The sequence below is a fragment of the Ranitomeya imitator genome, chromosome 3 (assembly GCF_032444005.1).
Source record: "Ranitomeya imitator isolate aRanImi1 chromosome 3, aRanImi1.pri, whole genome shotgun sequence".
NCBI lineage: Eukaryota > Metazoa > Chordata > Amphibia > Anura > Dendrobatidae > Ranitomeya > Ranitomeya imitator.
The window spans coordinates 260,930,603-260,943,909 of record NC_091284.1 but is presented as its reverse complement, the minus strand read 5'-3'; positions in this window follow the sequence as shown (position 1 = coordinate 260,943,909).

The window sequence follows — 13,307 nt, the reverse complement described above, 5'->3', positions numbered from 1 at the left end:
CTGGATGCTGGAGGCGGAGCCAAGAGGGGAGACGCTGAAGGCAGAGCCAGGAGCGAACCGCAGGAGGCAACGCCAAGAGCCAGAACCGCAGGAAGCAAAGCCAAGAGCCAGAGGGTGCAGAACCACAGGTTGTGGCGAGCAAAGCTGAGAGGCACAGAACCACAGGTTGTGGCAGAACTGAGCAGAGAAGCACAGAACCACGGGTAGTGGCGAACAGAGCAGAGAGATGCAGAGCCACTGATAGTGGCAAGCAGAGCAGAGAGGACACGCAGAGATAAACACAGCAAAGTGAGAATGGTAAACAAACAAATAAGGAACAGGATTGGACATAGACCAGAGTTCAGAGACAGAAGTAACGGAACACAGATTCAGACCAGGGTACATCGCCCCACTGGGTTTCATACACAGAGACACAAACAGAACACAGATAAAGGCCTGCGTATTGCAGCCCTCAGAGACAGGAAACAGACACGACATGGCAGCTCAGTAGCAAATGCTATCTGAGGGAAATAGTTTGCTCAAGCATCCTCCAATGGTTGAGGATGCCTTAAGTATCAGAGGCCTCTAGGCTATTGGCCAGGGACACCTTAGGGAGGTGCACACAGTCTCAATAAGAATCCGGAGTTGCTGGCGCCGCTCCCCCTATGCACACAGCCAGGAAGTGTACACAGAGTAAGCGGCCATGGAGCACATGGCATGGAGCTGGCAGCAGACTGATCTCACAGCATGGCACTGGGTGAGTGAGTTGATGTAACAGGCAGGTGGGGAATGGAAGGCCATGCAGTGATGCTGGCAGGGTTGTTACAATAGCACTGCCACGTAGTATATTGCACAGCCACGTAGTATATAGCGCAGCCTACGTAGTATATAGCACAGCCCACGTAGTATATAGCACAGCCCACGTAGTATATAACACAGCCCATGTAGTATATAGCACAGCCCACACAGTATATAACACAGCCCAAGTAGTATATAGCACAGCCCACACAGTATATAACACAGCCCACATAGTTTATAGCCACAGCCACGTAGTATATAGCACAGCGACGTAGTACATAGCACAGCGACGTAGTATATAACACAGCCCACGCAGTATATAACATAGCCACGTAGTATATAGCACAGCCATGTAGCATATTGCACAGCTACGTAGTATATAGCACAGGCTACGTAGTATATAGCACGGCGACGTAGTATATAGCACAGCCCACGCAGTATATAACACAGCCCACGTAGTATATAACACAGCCCACGTAGTATATTGCACAGCCACGTAGTACATAGCACAGCGACGTAGTATATAACACAGCCCACGCAGTATATAACATAGCCACGTAGAATATAGCAAAGCCATGTAGCATATTGCACAGCTACATAGTATATAGCACAGGCTACGTAGTATATAGCACAGCGACATAGTATATAACAGCCCACACAGTATATAACAGGCCATGCAGTATATAACACAGCCCATGTAGTATATAACACAGCCCACGTAGTATATAGCAATGTGGGCACCATATCCCTGTTAAAAAAAACCAATTAAAATAAAAAATACTTATATATTCACCATCCGGCGGGCCCCGAATCCAGTCCAGGCGTTTAGCGATGCTCCGTTCCTTGTGGCAATAACCCGTGATGATGTAGCGGTCTCGCGAAACCGCTACGTCATCATCTCGCGAGACCACTACATGATCTCGAGTCATTGCTGCAACGCATTCTTGGGACCGAAGCGTCGCGAGGAGTGGGAAAGGCTGCCGCGAACACTGTAAGGTGAGAATATAATGTTTTTTTGTTTTTTTTTTAAATTATTTTTAACATTATATGTTTTTACTATTGATGCTGCATCGGCAGTGAAGTGGTGTTTAAATCCCGCCCCAATATCGCTGATTGGTCACGGCCAGCCAGGCGCGACCAATCAGCGACCCGGGATTTCTGGGACAGACAGACATACGGAAGTTACAGACAAACAGACGGAAGTACCCCTTAGAAAATTTATATATATATATATATATACACTGCTCAAAAAAATAAAGGGAACACTAAAATACCACATCCTAGATATCACTGAATGAAATATTTCAGTTGCAAACCATTATTCATTATATAGTGGAATGTGTTGAGAACAATAAAACATAAAAATGATCAATGTAAATCAAAATGAATATCCCATGGAGGTCTGGATTTGGAATGATACTCAAAATCAAAGTGGAAAATCAAATTACAGGCTGATCCAACTTCAGTGGAAATGCCTCAAGACAAGGAAATAATGTTCAGTTGTGTGTGTGTGTGTCGCATCCATGTGCCTGTATTACCACCATGCCTGGGCATGCTCCTGATGAGGCGGCGGATGGTCTCCTGAGGGATCTCCTCCCAGGCTTGGACTAAAGCATCCGTCAACTTTTGGAAATCTGTGGTGCAACGTGACGTTGGTGGATGGTGCAAGACATGATGTCCCAGATGTGTTCAATCGAATTCAGGTCTGGGGAACGGGCGGGCCAGTCCATAGCTTCAATGCCTTCATCTTGCAGGAACTGCTGACACACTCCAGCCACATGAGGTCTGGAATTGTCCTACATTAAGAGGAACCCAGGGCCTACTGCACCAGCATATGGTCTCACAAGGGGTCTGAGGATCTCATCTCGGTACCTAATGGCAGTCAGGCTACCTCTGGCGAGCACATGGAGGGCTATGCGGCCCTCCAAAGAAATGCCACCCCACACCATTACTGACCCACTGCCAAACTCATGCTGAAGGATGTTGCAGGCACCAGATTGCTCTCCACAGCGTCTCCAGACTCTATCACGTCTGTCACATGGGCTCAGTGTGAAACTGCTTTCATCTGTCAAGAGCACAGGATGCCAGTGGTGAATTTGCCAATCCTGGTGTTCTGTGACAAATGGCAATCGTCCTGCACGGTATTGGGCTGTAAGCACAACCCCCCCATCTGTGGACGTCGGGCACTCAGACCATCCTCATGGAGTCGATTTCTAATCGTTTGTGCAGATACATGCACATTTGTGGCCTGCTGGAGGTCATTTTCTAGGGCTCTGGCAGTGCTCCTCCTGTTCATCCTTGCACAAAGGCTGAGGTATCGGTCCTGCTGCTGGGTTGTTGCCCTCCTACGGCCCCCTCCACGTCTCCTGGTGTACTGGCCTGTCTCCTGGTAGCGCCTCTAGCTTCTGGACACTATGCTGACAGTCACAGCAAACCTTCTTGCCACAGCTCGCATTCATATGCCATCCTGGATGAGCTGCACTACCTGAGCCACTTGTGTGGGTTGTAGAGTCCGTCTCATGCTACCACGAGTGTGAAAGCACAACCAACATTCAAAAGTGACCAAAACATCAGCCAGAAAGCATTGGTACTGAGATGTGGTCTGTGGTCCACACCTGCAGAACCACTCCTTTATTGAGTGTGTTTTGATAATTGCCAATAATTTCCATCTGTTGTCTATTTCATTTGCACAACAGCATGTGAAATTGATTGTCAAACAGTGTTGCTTCCTAAGTGGACAGTTTGATTTCAAAGTAGTTTGATTTACTTGGAGTTATATTCTGTTGTTTAAACGTTCCCTTTATTTTTTTAGCAGTGCATATACAGGTCCTTCTCAAAAAATTAGCATATAGTGTTAAATTTCATTATTTACCATAATGTAATGATTACAATTAAACTTTCATATATTATAGATTCATTATCCACCAACTGAAATTTGTCAGGTCTTTTATTGTTTTAATACTGATGATTTTGGCATACAACTCCTGATAACCCAAAAAACCTGTCTCAATAAATTAGCATATTTCACCCATCCAATCAAATAAAAGTGTTTTTTAATAACAAACAAAAAAACCAACAAATAATAATGTTCAGTTATGCACTCAATACTTGGTCGGGAATCCTTTGGCAGAAATGACTGCTTCAATGCGGCGTGGCATGGAGGCAATCAGCCTGTGACACTGCTGAGATGTTATGGAGGCCCAGGATGCTTTAATAGCGGCCTTAAGCTCATCCAGAGTGTTGGGTCTTGCGTCTCTCAACTTTCTCTTCACAATATCCCACAGATTCTCTATGGGGTTCAGGTCAGGGGAGTTGGCAGGCCAATTGAGCACAGTAATACCATGGTCATTAAACCATTTACCAGTGGTTTTGGCACTGTGAGCAGGTGCCAGGTCGTGCTGAAAAATGAAATCTTCATCTCCATAAAGCATTTCAGCCGATGGAAGCATGAAGTGCTCCAAAATCTCCTGATAGCTAGCTGCATTGACCCTGCCCTTGATGAAACACAGTGGACCAACACCAGCAGCTGACATGGCACCCCACACCATCACTGACTGTGGGTACTTGACACTGGACTTCAGGCATTTTGGCATTTCCTTCTCCCCAGTCTTCCTCCAGACTCTGGCACCTTGATTTCCGAATGACATGCAAAATTTGCTTTCATCAGAAAAAAGTACTTGGGACCACTTAGCAACAGTCCAGTGCTGCTTCTCTGTAGCCCAGGTCAGGCGCCTCTGCCGCTGTTTATGGTTCAAAAGTGGCTTTACCTGGGGAATGCGGCACCTGTAGCCCATTTCCTGCACACGCCTGTGCACGGTGGCTCTGGATGTTTCCACACCAGACTCAGTCCACTGCTTCCTCAGGTCTGGAATCGGTCCTTCTCCACAATCTTCCTCAGGGTCCGGTCTCCTCTTCTCGTTGTACAGCGTTTTCTGCCACATTGTTTCCTTCCAACAGACTTACCATTGAGGTGCCTTGATACAGCACTCTGGGAACAGCCTATTTGTTGAGAAATTTCTTTCTGGGTCTTAACCTCTTGCTTGAGGGTGTCAATGATGGCCTTCTTGACATCTGTCAGGTCGCTAGTCTTACCCATGATGGGGGTTTTGAGTAATGAACAGGGAGTTTATAAAAGCCTCAGGTATCTTTTGCATGTGTTTAGAGTTAATTAGTTGATTCAGAAGATTAGGGTAATAGGTCGTTTAGAGAACCTTTTCTTGATATGCTAATTTATTGAGACAGGTTTTTTGGGTTATCAGGAGTTGTATGCCAAAATCATCAGTATTAAAACAATAAAAGACCTGACAAATTTCAGTTGGTGGATAATGAATCTATAATATATGAAAGTTTAATTGTAATCATTACATTATGGTAAATAATGAAATTTAACACTATATGCTAATTTTTTGAGAAGGACCTGTATATAGCCCAGTCACGTAGTACATAGCACAGGCACGTAGTATATAGCATAGCCCACGCAGTATATAACACAGCCATGTAGTATATAGCACAGCCCCGTAGTAAATTGCAGAGCCACGTAGTATATAGCACAGCCCACATAGCATATAGCACAGCCCAAGTAGTATATAGCACAGCCCACGCAGTATATAACACAGCCCATGCAGTATATAACGAAGCCCATGCAGTATATAACACAGCCCATGTAGTATATAGCACAGCCCACACAGTATATAAAACCATCCACATAGTATATAGCACAGCCACGTAGTATATTGCACAGCCACGTAGTAAATAGCACAGCCACGTAGTATAAAGTACAGCTACGTGGTATATAGCACAGCCACGTAGTATATTGCACAGCCACGTACTATATAGCACAGCCCACGTAGTGTAGAGCACAGCGACGTGTATATAACACAGCCCACATAGTATATAGCACAGCTCACGCAGTATATAACACCTCCCACGCAGTATATAACACAGCCCACGCAGTATGTAACACAGGCCACATAGTATATAACACAGCCCACGTAGTATATAGAAATGTGGGCACCAAATTCCTGTTAAAAAAAGAATTAAAATAAAAAATAGTTATATACTTACCTTCCGGCGGCCCCCAGATCCAGCCCAGGCCTTTAGCGATGCTCCTCACGACGCTCAGTTCCCAGTAATGCCTTGCGGCAATAACCCGTGATGATGTGCGGTCTCACGTGACCGCTACATCATCATCTTGCGTTGTTGTTGCAATGCATTCTTGGGACCGGAGCGTCGCGAGAAGCGGGAAAGGCTGGCGAGGACGACGGAAGGTGAGACTATAATGATTTTTGTTTTTTTTTTAATTATTTTTAACATATGTTTTTACTATTGATGCTGCATAGGCAGCATCAATAGTAAAAAATTGGTCACACAGGGTTAATGGCAGCGTTAACGGACTGCGTTACACCGGGTTATGCTGCAGTGTAATGCAGTCCGTTTAACGGACTGCTAAAGCTGTTGTGAATTCTGTGGCTGAATTCACTCCTGTGGTCACAAGTGGTACTGCAGCCTCTGAGCTTCCTCCCTCAGGTGTTCTGGTGAGCTCGTTAACTGCTTCATTACTTAACTCCGCCTGATGCTGCTATCCTTGCTCCTTGTCTATGTTTCAGTGTTGGATCTGAGCTTCTCCTGATTGTTCCTGTGACCCGCTGCTCTGTATAGCTAAGTGCTTTTTGCTTTTTTGTTGCTTTTTTTCTGTCCAGCTTGTCTTTTGTTTTGCTGGAAGCTCTGAGACACAAAGGGTGTACCGCCGTGCCGTTAGTTCGGCACGGTGGTTTTTTTTTTGCCCCCTTTGCGTGGTTTTGCTTTAGGGTTTTTTGTAGACTGCAAAGTTCGCTTTACTGTCCTCGCTCTGTCCTAGAATATCGGGCCCCACTTTGCTGAATCTATTTCATCCCTACGTTTTGTCTTTTCATCTTACTCACAGTCATTATATGTGGGGGGCTGCCTTTTCCTTTGGGGAATTTCTCTGGGGCAAGTCAGGCCTATTTTTCTATCTTCAGGCTAGCTAGTTTCTTAGGCTGTGCCGAGTTGCCTAGGTAGTTGTTAGGCGCTATCCACAGCCGCTTTTAGTTGTGTTTAGGATAGGATCAGGTGTGCAGTCTACAGAGTTTCCACGTCTCAGAGCTCGTTCTTGTATTTTTGGGTATTTGTCAGATCACTGTGTGCGCTTTGATCGCTAAGCACACTGTGTTTCTGGATTGCCTTCATAACACCTGTCATTAGCAAACATAACATAAAGCGCTATGTGGGCGCTGACTGGATTGGAGTATGGAGGGGGCACTGAATGGAGGGGAGTAGGGACGGGTCAATTCGCGGCCGGACTGTGCCTGTCACTGATTTGTCGCGCCCAGCTGGCCGCGACCAATCAGTGACGCGAGATTTCCGCGACAGACAAACAGACGGAAGTGGACCTTAGATGATTATATAGATAGATGTATATATTATAAGATAGCGCTCACTGAGTGTGTTGGGGAACACTCATTTGGCAGCGGGATTAAGACACACAGGAATGATTTTCCACTTAAACAGTCCATGCGGTTTATTTAGACACAGCATAAACCGCATAAAGTACAGTACAACCCCCTTGTCCGAGGTTACCTTCCAGGAGTTCCGCTCCACATGCTTCTTGTCAGTCCTGACTTCCAGGGAAGCTGCCTTACTGGGATCACTGATCCGTACTATGACTTGTTCGACAAGCTCCAACCTGTCAGTTCCAGATCCTCAGAAGAACGGTAGTTTCCCCCAATTTCAGCTAACCTGCAAGACCAGCCCTCATAAACTAAACAAGGCTCGTGGAACTACGGGTCGCAGAGAAACCATCCAGGCTTACAGCGCAGAGGACCTCTACCTCTGCACACATACCGGTCATTCACAATAACTCCGGTCACTGTCTCACAATATACAGGTCCTTCTCAAAAAATTAGCATATAGTGTTAAATTTCATTATTTACCATAATGTAATGATTACAATTAAACTTTCATATATTATAGATTCATTATCCACCAACTGAAATTTGTCAGGTCTTTTATTGTTTTAATACTGATGATTTTGGCATACAACTCCTGATAACCCAAAAAACCTGTCTCAATAAATTAGCATATCAAGAAAAGGTTCTCTAAACGACCTATTACCCTAATCTTCTGAATCAACTAATTAACTCTAAACACATGCAAAAGATACCTGAGGCTTTTATAAACTCCCTGCCTGGTTCATTACTCAAAACCCCCATCATGGGTAAGACTAGCGACCTGACAGATGTCAAGAAGGCCATCATTGACAACCTCAAGCAAGAGGGTAAGACCCAGAAAGAAATTTCTCAACAAATAGGCTGTTCCCAGAGTGCTGTATCAAGGCACCTCAATGGTAAGTCTGTTGGAAGGAAACAATGTGGCAGAAAACGCTGTACAACGAGAAGAGGAGACTGGACCCTGAGGAAGATTGTGGAGAAGGACCGATTCCAGACCTTGGGGAACCTGAGGAAGCAGTGGACTGAGTCTGGTGTGGAAACATCCAGAGCCACCGTGCACAGGCGTGTGCAGGAAATGGGCTACAGGTGCCGCATTCCCCAGGTAAAGCCACTTTTGAACCATAAACAGCGGCAGAGGCGCCTGACCTGGGCTACAGAGAAGCAGCACTGGACTGTTGCTAAGTGGTCCCAAGTACTTTTTTCTGATGAAAGCAAATTTTGCATGTCATTCGGAAATCAAGGTGCCAGAGTCTGGAGGAAGACTGGGGAGAAGGAAATGCCAAAATGCCTGAAGTCCAGTGTCAAGTACCCACAGTCAGTGATGGTGTGGGGTGCCATGTCAGCTGCTGGTGTTGGTCCACTGTGTTTCATCAAGGGCAGGGTCAATGCAGCTAGCTATCAGGAGATTTTGGAGCACTTCATGCTTCCATCGGCTGAAATGCTTTATGGAGATGAAGATTTCATTTTTCAGCACGACCTGGCACCTGCTCACAGTGCCAAAACCACTGGTAAATGGTTTACTGACCATGGTATTACTGTGCTCAATTGGCCTGCCAACTCTCCTGACCTGAACCCCATAGAGAATCTGTGGGATATTGTGAAGAGAAAGTTGAGAGACGCAAGACCCAACACTCTGGATGAGCTTAAGGCCGCTATTGAAGCATCCTGGGCCTCCATAACATCTCAGCAGTGTCACAGGCTGATTGCCTCCATGCCACGCCGCATTGAAGCAGTCATTTCTGCCAAAGGATTCCCGACCAAGTATTGAGTGCATAACTGAACATTATTATTTGATGGTTTTTTTGTTTGTTATTAAAAAACACTTTTATTTGATTGGATGGGTGAAATATGCTAATTTATTGAGACAGGTTTTTTGGGTTATCAGGAGTTGTATGCCAAAATCATCAGTATTAAAACAATAAAAGACCTGACAAATTTCAGTTGGTGGATAATGAATCTATAATATATGAAAGTTTAATTGTAATCATTACATTATGGTAAATAATGAAATTTAACACTATATGCTAATTTTTTGAGAAGGACCTGTATCATGCTTCAAACATAAAGATACCAAATGTAAATTTTTGGTGAAGAATCAACAACAAGTGGAACACAATTGTGAAATTAAATGAAATTTATTGGTTATTTTAAATTTTTGTTGAAATTCAAAAACTGAAAAGTGGGGCGTGCAATATTATTAGGCCCCTTTACTTTCAGTGCAGCAAACTCACTCCAGAAGTTCATTGTGGATTTCTGAATGATCCAATGTTGTCCTAAATGCCTAATGATGATAAATATAATCCACCTGTGTGTAATCAAGTCTCCGTATAAATGCACCTGCTCTGTGATAGTCTCAGGCAGTGGTGTATCTATGGGGGCAGCCGGGGCATGTGCCCCGGGTGCAGCCAGCAGGGGGGCTCAGTCGGGCCGCCTAATGTGGCGGCCCGCAGTGTCTTCCCCGGCGGCTGCATTCTGTCACCCCCCACTCTGGGAGTCAGCTGTTCTCTGTGCCGACTGTCAAGCTGACAGCCGGCACAGAGAAGCTGCAGAGCGCCGTCTCCCAACATGTGCGGAGGTGGAGAGGGCCCCTGCAGGGTGGCTGCGGCAGGCAGGGAGAAATCCCTGCAGCTCCGCTGCCTACAAGAGAAAATAGCAGCGGAGCTGCCGCGATCTGTCTTCTTGCTTCCTGCCTGCGCTTCCTCTCACACAGACGCGAGGCTGGATGACGTCATGATTCAGCGTCCGGCTGTGTCATAGGAAGGCAATGGAGATGCTGCGGCAGAGCGCAAGGAGAGGTGAGAGGGGTGTGTGTGTGCACGTGTGTGTGTGCGTGTTTGTGTGTGCGTGTGTGTGTGTGTGGCGCGCTACAGGGGAATGTGCAGAGAAGTAAATGGTGTGGGCTGACGGGGAGAGGGCAATGATGGGGCTGACGGGGAGAGGGCAATGATGGGGCTGACGGGGAGAGGGCAATGATGGGGATGGTGGTGGAGGAGGAAATGATGGAAGTGGTGGAATGGGCAAGGATGGGGATGGTGGGGGAGGAGGAAATGATGGAAGTGGTGGAATGGGCAAGGGTGGGGATGGTGGGGGAGGAGGAAATGATGGAAGTGGTGGAATGGGCAAGGATGGGGATGGTGGGGAGGAGGAAATGATGGAAGTGGTGGAATGGGCAAGGATGGGGATGGTGGGAGAGGATGAAACGATGGATGTGGTGGAAAGGGCAAAGGTGGGATTGGGGGGAGGAAATGCTGGAGTTGGTGAAATGGGCAATGATGGGCATGACGGAGAAGGCAATGATGGAGGTGGTGAAGAGAGCAATGATGGGGTGGGGTAGAGGACAATAATATGTGTGTGGACAATTTGGGGATGGGGGAATTTATTATGTGTGGGGTGAGATTTGGAGTGGGGATGGGGGATTTAATGTGTGGCAGAGATTTGAGGACACAAAATGAAGAGCAAAAGGGGAGATGGGGGGCATATATGAGGAAACAGTACAGGGGAATGGGGGCATGTATGAGGAAACAATATGGGGGAATTGGGGGCATGTATGAGGAAACAGTATTGGGGAATGAGGTCATGTACGAGGAAACAGTATTGAGGAACGGAGGCATGTATGAAGAACCAGTATGGTGGAATTGGGGGCATGTATGAGAAAACAGTACGGGGAATGGGGGCATGTATGAGGAAACAGTATGGGGGAATGGGGTGCATGTATGAGGAAACAGTATGGGGGAATTGGGGGCATGTACGAGGAAACAGTATGGCGGAATTGGGGGCATGTATGAGGAAACAGTATGGGGGAATTGGGGGCATGTACGAGGAAACAGTATGGGGGAATTGGGGGCATGTATGAGGAACCAGTATGGTGGAATTGGGGGCATGTATGAGAAAACAGTACGGGGAATGGGGGCATGTATGAGGAAACAGTATGGGGGAATGGGGTGCATGTATGAGGAAACAGTATGGGGGAATTGGGGGCATGTATGAGGAACCAGTATGGTGGAATTGGGGGCATGTATGAGAAAACAGTACGGGGAATGGGGGCATGTATGAGGAAACAGTATGGGGGAATGGGGTGCATGTACGAGGAAACAGTATGGGGGAATTGGGGGCATGTATGAGGAAACAGTATGGGGGAATTGGGGGCATGTACGAGGAAACAGTATGGGGGAATTGGGGACATGTTTGAGGAAACAGTATGGGGGAATTGGGGGCATGTATGAGGAAACAGTATGGGGGAATTGGGGGCATATTTGAGGAAACAGTATGAGGGAATTGGGGGCATGTATGAGGAAACAATATGGGGGAATTGGGGGCATGTATGAGGAAACAGTACGGGGGAATGGGGGGCATGTATGAGGAAACACTATAGGGGAATGGGGTGCAGGTATGAGGAAACAGTATGGGGGAATGGGGGGCATGTATGAGGAAACAGTATGAGGGAATGGGGGGCATGTATGAGGAAACCATATGGGGGAATGGGGGGCATGTATGAGGAAACAATATGGGGGAATTGGGGGCATGTATGAGGAAACAGTATGGTTGAATGGGGTGCATGTATGAGGAAACAGTATGGGGGAATTGGGGGCATGTACGAGGAAACAGTATGGGGGAATTGGGGGCATGTATGAGGAAACAGTATGGGGGAATTGGGGGCATGTACGAGGAAACAGTATGGGGGAATTGGGGACATGTTTGAGGAAACAGTATGGGGGAATTGGGGGCATGCATGAGGAAACAGTATGGGGGAATTGGGGGCATGTTTGAGGAAACAGTATGGGGGAATTGGGGGCATGTATGAGGAAACAGTATGGGGGAATTGGGGGCATGTATGAGGAAACAGTACGGGGGAATGGGGGGCATGTATGAGGAAACACTATAGGGGAATGGGGTGCATGTATGAGGAAACAGTATGGGGGAATGGGGGGCATGTATGAGGAAACAGTATGAGGGAATGGGGGGCATGTATGAGGAAACAATAAGGGGGAATGGGGGGCATGCATGAGGAAACAATATGGGGGAATTGGGGGCATGTATGAGGAAACAGTATTGGGGAATGGGGGGCATGTATGAGGAAACAGTGCGGGGGAATGGGGGCATGTATGAGGAAACAGTATGGTTGAATGGGGGGCATGTATGAGGAAACAGTATGGGGGAATTGGGGGCATGTTTAAGGAAACCGTATAGGGGAATTGGGGGCATGTATGAGGAAACAGTATGGGAGAATGAGGGCACAGTATGAGGAGCGATGTGAAAAATGTAAGTGGACAGAGTACGGGGAGTGAGGGTGATGGGATGTGTGCACACAGTATGGGGAGTTATGTGAGCAGGTAGTATAGAAAGTGAGGGGATAAATATATGAGGAGACAGTATGCTGAACAGGGGGATGTGAGAGGAGACAGTATAAGGAGGGAGGGGAATTGTGTGAGGAGACAGTATGGGGGACAAAAGTGAGTGGGCACAGAATAGAAACAGTATACCAGGAAGGGGGAGTGTGATGATAGAGTACAGTATAAATATAGAGGGGACACAGCATGAGAGGACAGTGTGAAAAGGGAGCCGGTATGGAAAGGAGAGGTCAATGTGAAGAGCATGTACCATAAGAGGGACAGTGTGGGGATCATATTTTGTGCAGACAATAGAGTGAGGGGCAATTTTTTATTCATGAGCATTTTAATGACACTTGTATCTTTAAGGGCATCGTGTGGAAATTTTCTGCAAAAAAGCGGAGAAGATGGAAGTCTGCAGAGACGACTGTGGATGAGAAAAACCATCATGGGGTCTGGACAAGATGAAGAAAAGAAGGAGAATTACTCCAGAGACGACGTCATCTATAAGGTACCTCGATGTAAATGTTATTTGTCATACTAACTAACTCTCATGTTTTTATTTATGTTAGGAGCTTTAACCCCTTTCTGACATCTGACGTACTATCCCGTCGAAGTGGGGTGGGCCCGTATGCCCACCGACGGGATAGTACGTCATACGCGTCATACGTCATCACGGGGGAGCGCGGCTGATCGCGGCCGGGTGTCAGCTACCTATCGCAGCTGACATCCCACA